At 41.6% G+C, this 10,097-nt stretch overlaps 1 pseudogene; it reads left to right on the top strand.

Annotated features, from left to right (window-relative positions):
- The first annotated feature begins 1,106 nt into the window (after window positions 1–1,106).
- Window positions 1,107–2,108, top strand: LOC112675172 (glyceraldehyde-3-phosphate dehydrogenase-like; annotated as a pseudogene).
- Window positions 2,109–10,097: the final 7,989 nt, after the last annotated feature.

Genomic DNA, 10,097 nt, shown 5'->3' with positions numbered 1-10,097 from the left:
ATAACCCAAAGTATAAAATATATATCTGTAAGTCCATGCTGATATAAATAAATGATTGAATAAATAATTAAATTAGAGATAAGAGACAAATCTCTCATACAGAAGAATTCCAAATACTTTATATTGGGTACTCTACCCTCAAGGAAGTGGAGCATAACTCCTTACTCCTTAAAGTTTAAGATGTGCTTTAAGAAAGTGACTTTCTCCCAAAGAGGGAGCATAACTTTCTCCCAAGTTCTCCCATAACTTTCTCCTTTCTCCCAAGGAAGTGGAGCATAACTCCTTACTCCTTAAAGTTTAAGATGTGTTTAAGAAAGTGACTTTCTCCCAAAGAGTATGCTACAGAAAGGAAGAAAAAGGACTTAAATTAACCTGATAAATACTACCTTAGCCACAAGATCAACATCAACAGTGATAAGTCATGTTGATAACATGTACTTTTGATGAGATATGATGACAATGGCATTTAACATCGGAGGTTCTTCTCCCCAAAACCTATAAGCTCAGTCTAAATCAGGAGAGAAACAACAAAAAAAAGTCCAGGAGAGGAGCATCCTACAGTACTCCTGATTAGTGCTCCTCAAAACTTTCAAGTCATTCATAGCAAAGTCTGAAAAACACTCACAGTGAAGAGAAGCCCAAGGAAACTGGACAATTCAATGTAATCAGGGTTCCTAGAGGAAGTACTAGAACAGAAAAAGCACATTCATAGAAAACAAAGTAAATCCAAATAAAATATGAACTTTGGTTATGACAGCATATCCATATTAGTTCATTAACTACAAGAGATACGCCATAATAACGCAATACAGTCAGTGATGGGAGATATGATGAGTTTATGCAAACTCTTCATACTCTATGTTCACATGGTCCTGTGAATATAAAATATAAAACTGCTCTGAAAAGTAATCAGTGTGGCTGTCTGCTCCTCCCCATTTGACAGACAGCCACATCTGCTGGTCCAGTGCCAGCTGCATCCCCGAGACATGATGGTGAAAGTCGGAGAGAACGAATTGGCTATATTAGGCACCTGGTCACCAGGGCTGCTTTTAACTGGCAAAGTGGATATTGTCGCCATCAATGACCCCTTCATTGACCTCAACTACATGGTGTACATGTTCCAGTATGACTCTACCCATGGCAAATTCCATGGCACGGTCAAGGCTGAGAATGGGAAACTTGTCATCAATGGGAAGTATCTCCATCTTCCAGGAGCAAGATCCCGCCAACATCAAATGGGGTGATGCTGGTGCTGAGTATGTTGTGGAGTCCACTGGGGTCTTCACCACCATGGAGAAGGCTGGGCCTCACTTGAAGGGCAGGACCAAGAGTGTCATCATCTCTGCTCCTTCTGCTTATGCCCCCATGTTTGTGATGGGCGTGAACCATGAAAAGTAGGACAACTCTCTCAAGATTGTCAGCAATGCCTCCTGCACCACCAACTGCTTGGCTCCTCTGGCCAAAGTCATCCATGACCACTTCAGCATCGTGGAGGGCCTCATGACCACCAGCCATGCCATCACTGCCACCCAGAAGACCGTGGACTGCTCCTCTAGGAAGCTGTGGTGTGACAGCCAAGGGGCTGCCCAGATAATCATTCCTGCTTCCACTGGCTTCACCAAGGCTGTGGGCAAGGTCATCCCTGAGCTGAACGGGAAGTTCACTGGCATGGCCTCCCATGTCCCCACCCCCAACATGTCAGTTGTAGATCTGACCTGCTGCCTGGAGAAAGCTGCCAAATATAACATGAAGAAGGTGGTGAAGCAGTTATCGGAGGGCCCCCTCAAGGGCATCCTGGGCTATACTGAGGACCAGATTGTCTCCTGCGACTTCAACAGTGACACCCACTCTTCCACCTTCGACGCGGCGGCTGGCATTGCCCTCAATGACCACTTCATCAAGCTCATTCCCTGGTATGACAATGAATTCGGCTACAGCAACCAGGTGGTGAACCTCGTGGTCCAGATGGCCTCCAAGGAGTAAGAGCCTCCTGGACCACCAGCCCCAGCAAGAACATGAGGAAGAGAGAGGCCCTCAGCTGCTGGGGAGTCCCTGCCCCAACTTAATCCCCCAACACACTGAGAATCTCCTGACCTCCAATTTACATCCCGGACCCCGAGGAAGGGGAGGGGCTTGGGGAGTCCTACCTTGTCATGTACCATCAATAAAGTATACTGTACCCAGCTTAAAAAAAAAATAGTGTAAAAAATCATTAGAGAGAGAAACCCTGAATTAAACTATAATTTAATGGATTAAACTATAACTGCACTTTTTCACAAGCATCTGGTTTTACAAAAGAAGAAGAGACCAGAAGACTTAATTTTGAAATTTGCTCAGTAGACTACCCTAGGGCAGCTAGAGCCCTCATTCACTCATCAGCCACTTATAAACTAACAGAAAGGCATTGGTCTGGGCACCTGGGTGGCTCAGTTGGGTAAGGGGCCACCTTCAGCTCAGGTCATGATTCCAGGGTCCTGTGATCCAGTCCTGCATCAGGCTCCCTGATGAGCAGGGAGCCTGTTTCTCTCTCTCTGCCTCTCACCCTGCTTGGACTCTCTCTCTCTCTTTCTCTGTCAAATAATTTTTTTTTTTTTTTTTGTCAAATAAATTTTTAAAACTTTCAAAAATAGGGCAGCCCGGTGGAGCAGTAGTTTAGCGCCACCTGCAGCCCAGGGCCTGATCCTGGAGACCCGGGATCAAGTCCCATGTCCGGCTCCCTGCATGGAGCCTGCTTCTCCCTCTGCCTGTGTCTCTGCCCCTCTCTCTCTCTCTTCCTCTCTCTCTCTCTCTCTCTCGCTCTGTATCTCTCATGAGTAAATAAAATAATTTTTTTAAAAAACTTTAAAAAATAAAAGAAAGAAAAGTGTTGGTCCTTAAGTACATATCAGAATATATATCAGAGGGAGCCTTGTAGACTAGAGGAAAAAAATGGAATAAGCTAGAAAATCTTTCCTTTTACATGAAAAGTAAGCCTGATTTTTACTCCCCAGCTCCTTAAGAAAGGGCAAAGGACCTTCACTATACAATTGAGGAAGTGTCACAAGTGTTTCCCATTTTGGATGAAGAGCATTCAGATGCTCTTCTCAGAATACTGGAGCCCTGGTGAAAAAGTGCATCTGAATGTGCCCTTCTCCAATTCCAGGATCTGGTGATCTATTGGGTGTTGCAAAATACATATTCAAGTATTTTCTTTAAAAAAGCAGATAAAAAGAATTTTTAAAGTGTAAATAATTAAACTTGTCAGAGAGAAGCTGGCTAGGGCCCCCTTGATGGAAAATGTGGTGGATTAACCATCCTTCCCTTTCTCTCTGCTCCAACTATTCATATTGGCATCAGGTTTACTGCAAAAAAAACAATGAAAGTTGTTGTTCATTTAGAACAAAGATCAGTTTGCTTTTGCATACTGTATGTATAAGATATTTCTCCCCCCAAATTCTACCCCAGAACACAGCTTTCTGACCCACAGAAATTTCCCTCTCAGCTAGATTCAAGTTTTTCCCTCTTGAGAAATCACTGGAGATGTTGTTACCAGCCTGACTAGTTTTGAATGCTCTAATGCACCTGAAACTGAACTGCTGGCATAAAAGAGGGGAGCGTCATGAAGGCACTCATTCTATAGCAAATCTTAAAAACACCTAGTAAATTGAGCTAAAAACAAAACAAAAAACAAAACAAAACAAAAAACCTTTATTCTTTTTCCCCACGCTTGTACAAATGACCTAAGTATATACATAAAATCACAATTAAAACAACTAAAACCCAGTCTGTAGTATTAATTGCTGATCAAGAGACCAGCACGATGTGTGGCCCACAGAGACGTGGTCCAAATTCAGTTTCATTTCTTTCATGGAGCACAACTATTCTCCCCTCACTTCACAATACTACTAGGAAGACTTCTTTGTCTATGCACTTGAAGCCCCTTGGGGATGGCACACGGGAGCAAAAGTGACCAGGCAAAAGGAACCTCAAATTCAGGGAGCATACTGAGGCAGTCTGCATGCTCTGCAGTTTAATTCTGACATCAGGTTATTGAAATTGAAGATGGAAAACCCATATTGAGTCATTTGGTTCTCTCTCCTGAGGGCAGTAGATTATGGTGGACAGCATATTATTTAGCACTTTGGCCAGTTCTATTCTAAATAGCCCTTCCTTGGAGGCTATTAACTCAAATCTGGCAAGGATTTTATTACAAATGGAGGGCTTTCTACTGGTTTATCATTTCTTCCACAAAATGCACGTTCTCCTGCTAAGATATTAAAAAAATAAAACTTGCCAAACAACATGAAAACAGTGTGGTATTATAGAAAGAGTGTGAAACACTAAGCAAATTGTCCCAAAGTGGTCCCAGATGCTCACTCTGACTTGCCTGGACAACAGCTTACTGAGAGTACTTTCCTCTCTACCTTTTCCCTGGAAGGAGGGGCTATATACAAGCTCAGCTTCCCATAGGACTTGTGGCCTCATCTCCTTTCCTTACAGTAACATCTCACAGGTCCCAAGATCCCCAGGTGCAGTTAATGTTCCTAGGCACTCTCATAAACTGCTGACACCCATATCCAGACTTCTTGGTGCTCAGAGTCTGATTATTCCCCACTTGTAAGATTTTTTTTTCTATTTTCTTTATTGGAGTTTGCTTTGCCAACATATAACACCTAGTGCTCATCCCATCAAGTGCCCTCCTCAGTGCCCGGCACCCAGTCACCCCAACCCCCCACCTACCTCCCCTTCCACTACCCCTTGTTCATTTCCCATAATTAGGAGTCTCTAATGTTTTGTCTCACTCTCTGATTTTTCCCACTCATTTTCTCTCCTTTCCCCTATAATCCCTTTCAATATTTTTTATATTCCCCATATAAGTGAAACCATATGATTGTCCTTCAATTGACTTACTTCACTCAGCATAATATCCTCCAGTTCCATCCACATCAAAGCAAATGGTGAGTACTCATCGTTTCTAATGGCTGAGTAATATTCCATTGTATATATAGTCCACATCTTCTTTATCTATTCACCTTTCAATGCACACCAAGGCTCCTTCCACAGTTTGGCTATTGTGAACATTGCTGCTATAAACATTGGGGTGCAGATGTCTCAGTTTTTCACTGCATCTGTATCTTTGGGTCCACTTGTAAGTTTGCTTTCAGGCTCATCCTTTTAGGAGGGGAAACATGCTACTTGTCAACAAAGCACCTTGGCCCTTGTATTTTCTCTATGAGAAAAATGAGAGGCTGGGAGACACATCTTTTCTCCTCTTTGGCTTTGGAAGAGTTGCCTTCCCCGATACAGCAGATTCCCTTACCCATACCATGCCCTACCTAGTGCATGACAGAGAGTGACCCAGATGGGACCCTCCTTGAGCAACAAGGATTGAAGACTTCAGAGCCAAACACCGGGCCAACTATGTGCTCTGATGCTCATTAGTTATATGAGCCTCAGTTTTTTCGTCTATCAACTAGAAGTAATACCTATCCCAGATTCTAAGAGCTAGTGATAATGTATCCTAAGTAAATGGTTATAGTTGGCACATTAAGAAACTCAGTAAATGGTAGCTACTATTATCAGTATAATTATTCTCAGCAGATGACTTTTGAATATTTTTTTAAATGTGTAAACTAAAATGTACAATTTGATTACACAGAAATAAAGCTTTTTAATCCAATAATAGATGATAAATGATATAGCACCACTTTCTGGTTATATGAGTGAGGAAGAAAATAAAGAAATGCCCATCTTGATCTAGGGTACATTAGTGAGTCTAGCCCTCTACTGTCAAGATGCAAACCCAAATGCATGATATTCAAGGAGGTAGCAGTTCCAAAATCGCCCTCAACTTCTCTCCAAATCTGGGATCTTGAAGATTTTGATCTCCTGTAGTCACTTAACATGGCTCAGTAGGTTACACAGGAAACCTCAGTCACCTCCAAATGCTAGGTTCTAAATGCTATGGAACCAGAAAATGTTATAGAGTACATAAGATACGAAGGTGTGAAGAAAGTATGAAAGTACAAGAGCACGAACAGTCAAGAATACAAAGTGTGGGTGACAATCTTGCAGACGAAAGGAGGACAGACAAGGCCTCTTTCTAATCACCACTAAGGCTGTAAGTGGAGCTCAGAGATATCCTGGCTTCATTCCTAAATCTCTTAGCACTGCTCCCAGGTCTCTACCCATCAAGCTATGACGGAAGACAGACAATAGAGGACCATGAGTTAAAATAAATTAGCATTAGGCATTAAAGACCTATATTCCTCCACCATGTTTGCAGCATCTCAAGCTGAGTTAAAATGAAATCCGACATGAACTCTGAGATACTGCCTACTAGAAACACAAGGAAAGCTGAAAGACAAAGTAACCAATTAAGGGCTGGGTACATTTTAATCAACCTAACTTACACAAAAAGGAAGGAGGCTTGGCAATATTACTTCAGGCAATATAGTATTTAAAGCATTTTAAATTGAATGAGCATGGTATTATGCTAAATCAATAAACTAATAATAAAGATGACATTCATAAATTTCAATACGCCAGCCATAAGAGCCTCAAAGTGTATAAAACAAAAACATACAAATGTCTGGCAGAAATTGATGTTTTTAATCCACTGCTATCAATGTATAACAGATCCCAAATTCAAAAATGAAACAAAATAAGGATCCCCCCCAAAAAAGAATAAATAGCTAATGAGGTAGAACTAATAGACTGTGTCAACTTCTTTATCTTAAAAATAGAGACCTCATCCTATTTCATACTCTTGGTCAATCACAAACTGTAAAAATAAATTTATCAGTCTATTTCAAGGAATTATTATGGCAAAGAGCTGATAAAAATATTTACCCAAATGAACCATTAGACTATTACGTGACAGTGATGTACATGATGGCTTAACTGCTGTTTGCATGCTTCACTAGGCCCCCTAATTCAGATATTTGTGTTTTAACTTTTACAACCTTCTGGGCCGCAATAATAATTTTATAGTTTGCTATGGAACTGGACCAAATCTATAAAATCTGCAAAGCCCTCAAAACTCCACATATGTGGGCTGTCACTGGTCCTAATAATTGCTCTCCAAGTTTTGCACCAAATTCTTAACAAATTAAAAACAAATACACCACATGCACAGAGAAATGAATGAAAAGGACCTACCAGAAGACTGCTGAGCTGACACTCAGCACCTTCCAAAATTTTGCATTTGAGTCCTTCTTAGACAGTTCCGCCTTTCAGTTCCCCAATCAACACGTTAAATAGGCAGCCTTTTCAAAAATTATTGTCTGTATACCTTATGAATCTAAATACCAAAACGACTTCACCAGAAGGGTGGGAATCTTTTCCATGTTTGCTGTGAATGACAAAAATCACATAGCTCAATTGAGCCATGAGTGTGCAAATCTAGGTGAACACCAGGAACAGCAGGATACTGAGTGTGTAGACAGGACCGTAAAACTTACAAAGTTGTTAATTTTTCCTGCAAAGCAAACTGCTCAGGAGGTTAGTAGCTGGTTTTCTTTTTCTTCCCTCTTCTCGTTGACATTCTGAACCATTACTGCTGCCACCACCCCTACCCACTAATGAATCAGTTCATTGCATGCATTGAGGGAGAGACACCTTGTCACCCATTTCCTCTCTTTCCAGCAGTGATATGGTAAGTAGCAGAGCTCAGGAAGCTGGCTTCACTCTAAAGGTTATTTTGTGTACCGGAGGGGAGGGGAGGGGAGTGGCAGGATGAGTGAAATAGGTGATGGGGATTAGAGTACCCCTGCCATGATGAGCACTGAGCAACATATGAAATTATTGAATCACTATATCATATGCTGTATGTTAACTATACTGGAATTAATATTAAAAACTTGATTAAAATGTTTTAAAAGATTATTTTTTGGACATGGTTCTTTGACATACTGAGGAACAAAGTGTGTCTTTCCATGTGTTTTAATGAGGCAAATTAAGGATCCCTGTGGGTCACAGACTTTTCTAATAGCAAAGTATTGCTCCATACGACACAAAAGAATTGATTTATGAAGCCCTTCAGAAAACCAGTATTGTTTTCATTTGCTTTATAGACTAAATTTTCAAGGAAATACAAAAATCTGTTTTCCTCAAAGATATACACATGAATACCCATGAATACAAGCTTGTGTGCTATGATAATGTAATAAAAAGCAAACAAAATGGGGATCAAACTTACCCTCTCCATCTCCAAGCTTCTCTCAATGAAAATGATTCCAAAAATGATTAGATATAATTATCTCCTATAAAATCAATCTCAAGATTGAAGGCAGCCCCTGTAACTTCCTAGATTTCACTCATTGTGAAATAATTCTCTCAATAAGATATAAGATAAATCATAACCTTTGTACTTTCAAATTTATCTATCCATCCATTACCCTGTGAAAAAAAAATCTAAACAGTGGTTTTTTGGGGGAGGGGTTTGTTTTCGTTTTTGCATTTCAAGTCCTGTGAAATGACTGTGCAGAGGAATATAAAAATAACAATCTACACTTGTTATCAGTCCACTCCTATAATCTTGCAGGTTCTGGTTCAAGATGACGACAGTAGGAAGATGGTGAACTCACCCTCCCAGTAGATACGCCACATCTACAGCATATAAAAAAACTTCCTTTGAAAAAAATTAAAAGTGTCTAAGCAACTCCTAAGCATCTAGCAAACACTACCAGGCCAACATGGAAGCAGGTAGGAGGGTCTAGAACACAACTTCTTCATAAACACCCCACTGCGGCAACCTACAGTTAGGAGAGAACTCAAAACCCAGAGCTTCTCCCTGAAAAGGGGAGGGTTTAAACTCTGCCTCAGACACCCCAACATTTAAAATCTGTACCTGAGAGATGAGCCTCCGAAGCATGTAGCTTTGCAAACCAGCAGGGCTTACGTCCACCATCTGAGAAATCAGCTCTGAAAGGACTGATGCCCTCTGATGCACCTGCCCCAGGACTCAGCACTGACACAGCTGAGAGGCAACCAAGACGACTGGATGTGAATAAGCCTCATTTGCTAATTTTAAAACCTCCACCCGAGGGGCAGGCATCAAATTTGGCACACATCTAGAGGCTGCTAGCTGGCAGGTACCATTTTTTTTTTTCTTTTAGGTGCCCTCTCTACTTCCCCCTCAGCCTTGGAGGACATGGTTCCAGTTGACAGGTGCCATATGTTTAGTTTTGGGGTTTTTTTTTTCCTTTTCTTTTTCTTCTTCCTGGATGGCCCCACCTACAATCTTTGCCTTACTGCATTCAATGGGAGCCATTTTTGTCTTCTCCCTCTGTCACACTCCAGAGCACCAGGATCTCCCAGAAGAGAGCTTTTACCTGTGACTAGTGTCCTGGTATTTGCAGCTGGTGCCCAGGGACACTCCCTTAATCACCTGAGTCAGAGGGCCAGTGGGGCTTAATTACCCTTTTCAATTACCCCAATTAACCTTTCCAAACACTTGGAGGATGGGCGCTATCTTGTGGTCTTCCCTGACCAACCTCCAGAGTGCCAGTATTTGCCAGAAAGAAGCTTTCACATACATACAGTACCCCAGATTTTATGTCTAGTGCCTTGGTTTTTGTGACTGCTGCCTAGATGATGCTCCTTGATCATCTAGTTCTGAATGTCAGCGGAGGAGGGTGGACTTGTGTTCCTGGGTCCCATGGGATTGCAACAAGCAGAGTTCTTGGCAGGCCCCACCCCCAGGGCACTGAATACAGAGCACACTGAACATGCCCCCAGTCTTTCTGTGAAAGAGGCCTATTTGCTTATCTAAAAGTTTCAGACTTAGGGGCAGGTTTCAGGTCTGGCACACTTATAGGGGCTACAGAGATACTCTCAGAGAATGGAGGCTAGTGGACACCATCTTGATGCATGCTCTCTGTCTCCTTATAGCTTGCTTATATCTCTGAGATAGAAGTTTATATGCTCTTCTGAAGTCCTAATTTTTGCCACTGCTACCCAAGGGACCTTCAGATCACCTGGATCTGGTGGCCAGCAGGGCTGACATATGTGGTCCCACAAGACTGTATGTTTATACTTTAAAAGCTGCCACTTGAGGGTCTGGATTCCAAACATTCTTTTTTTTTTAATTTTTATTTATTTATGATAGTCACAGA

The sequence above is a fragment of the Canis lupus genome, chromosome 16 (genome assembly GCF_003254725.2).
Source record: "Canis lupus dingo isolate Sandy chromosome 16, ASM325472v2, whole genome shotgun sequence".
In the NCBI taxonomy this organism is placed as follows: domain Eukaryota; kingdom Metazoa; phylum Chordata; class Mammalia; order Carnivora; family Canidae; genus Canis; species Canis lupus.
The sequence above is the reverse complement of the archived record's forward strand: the minus strand, read 5'-3'. Positions and strand labels throughout refer to the sequence as shown.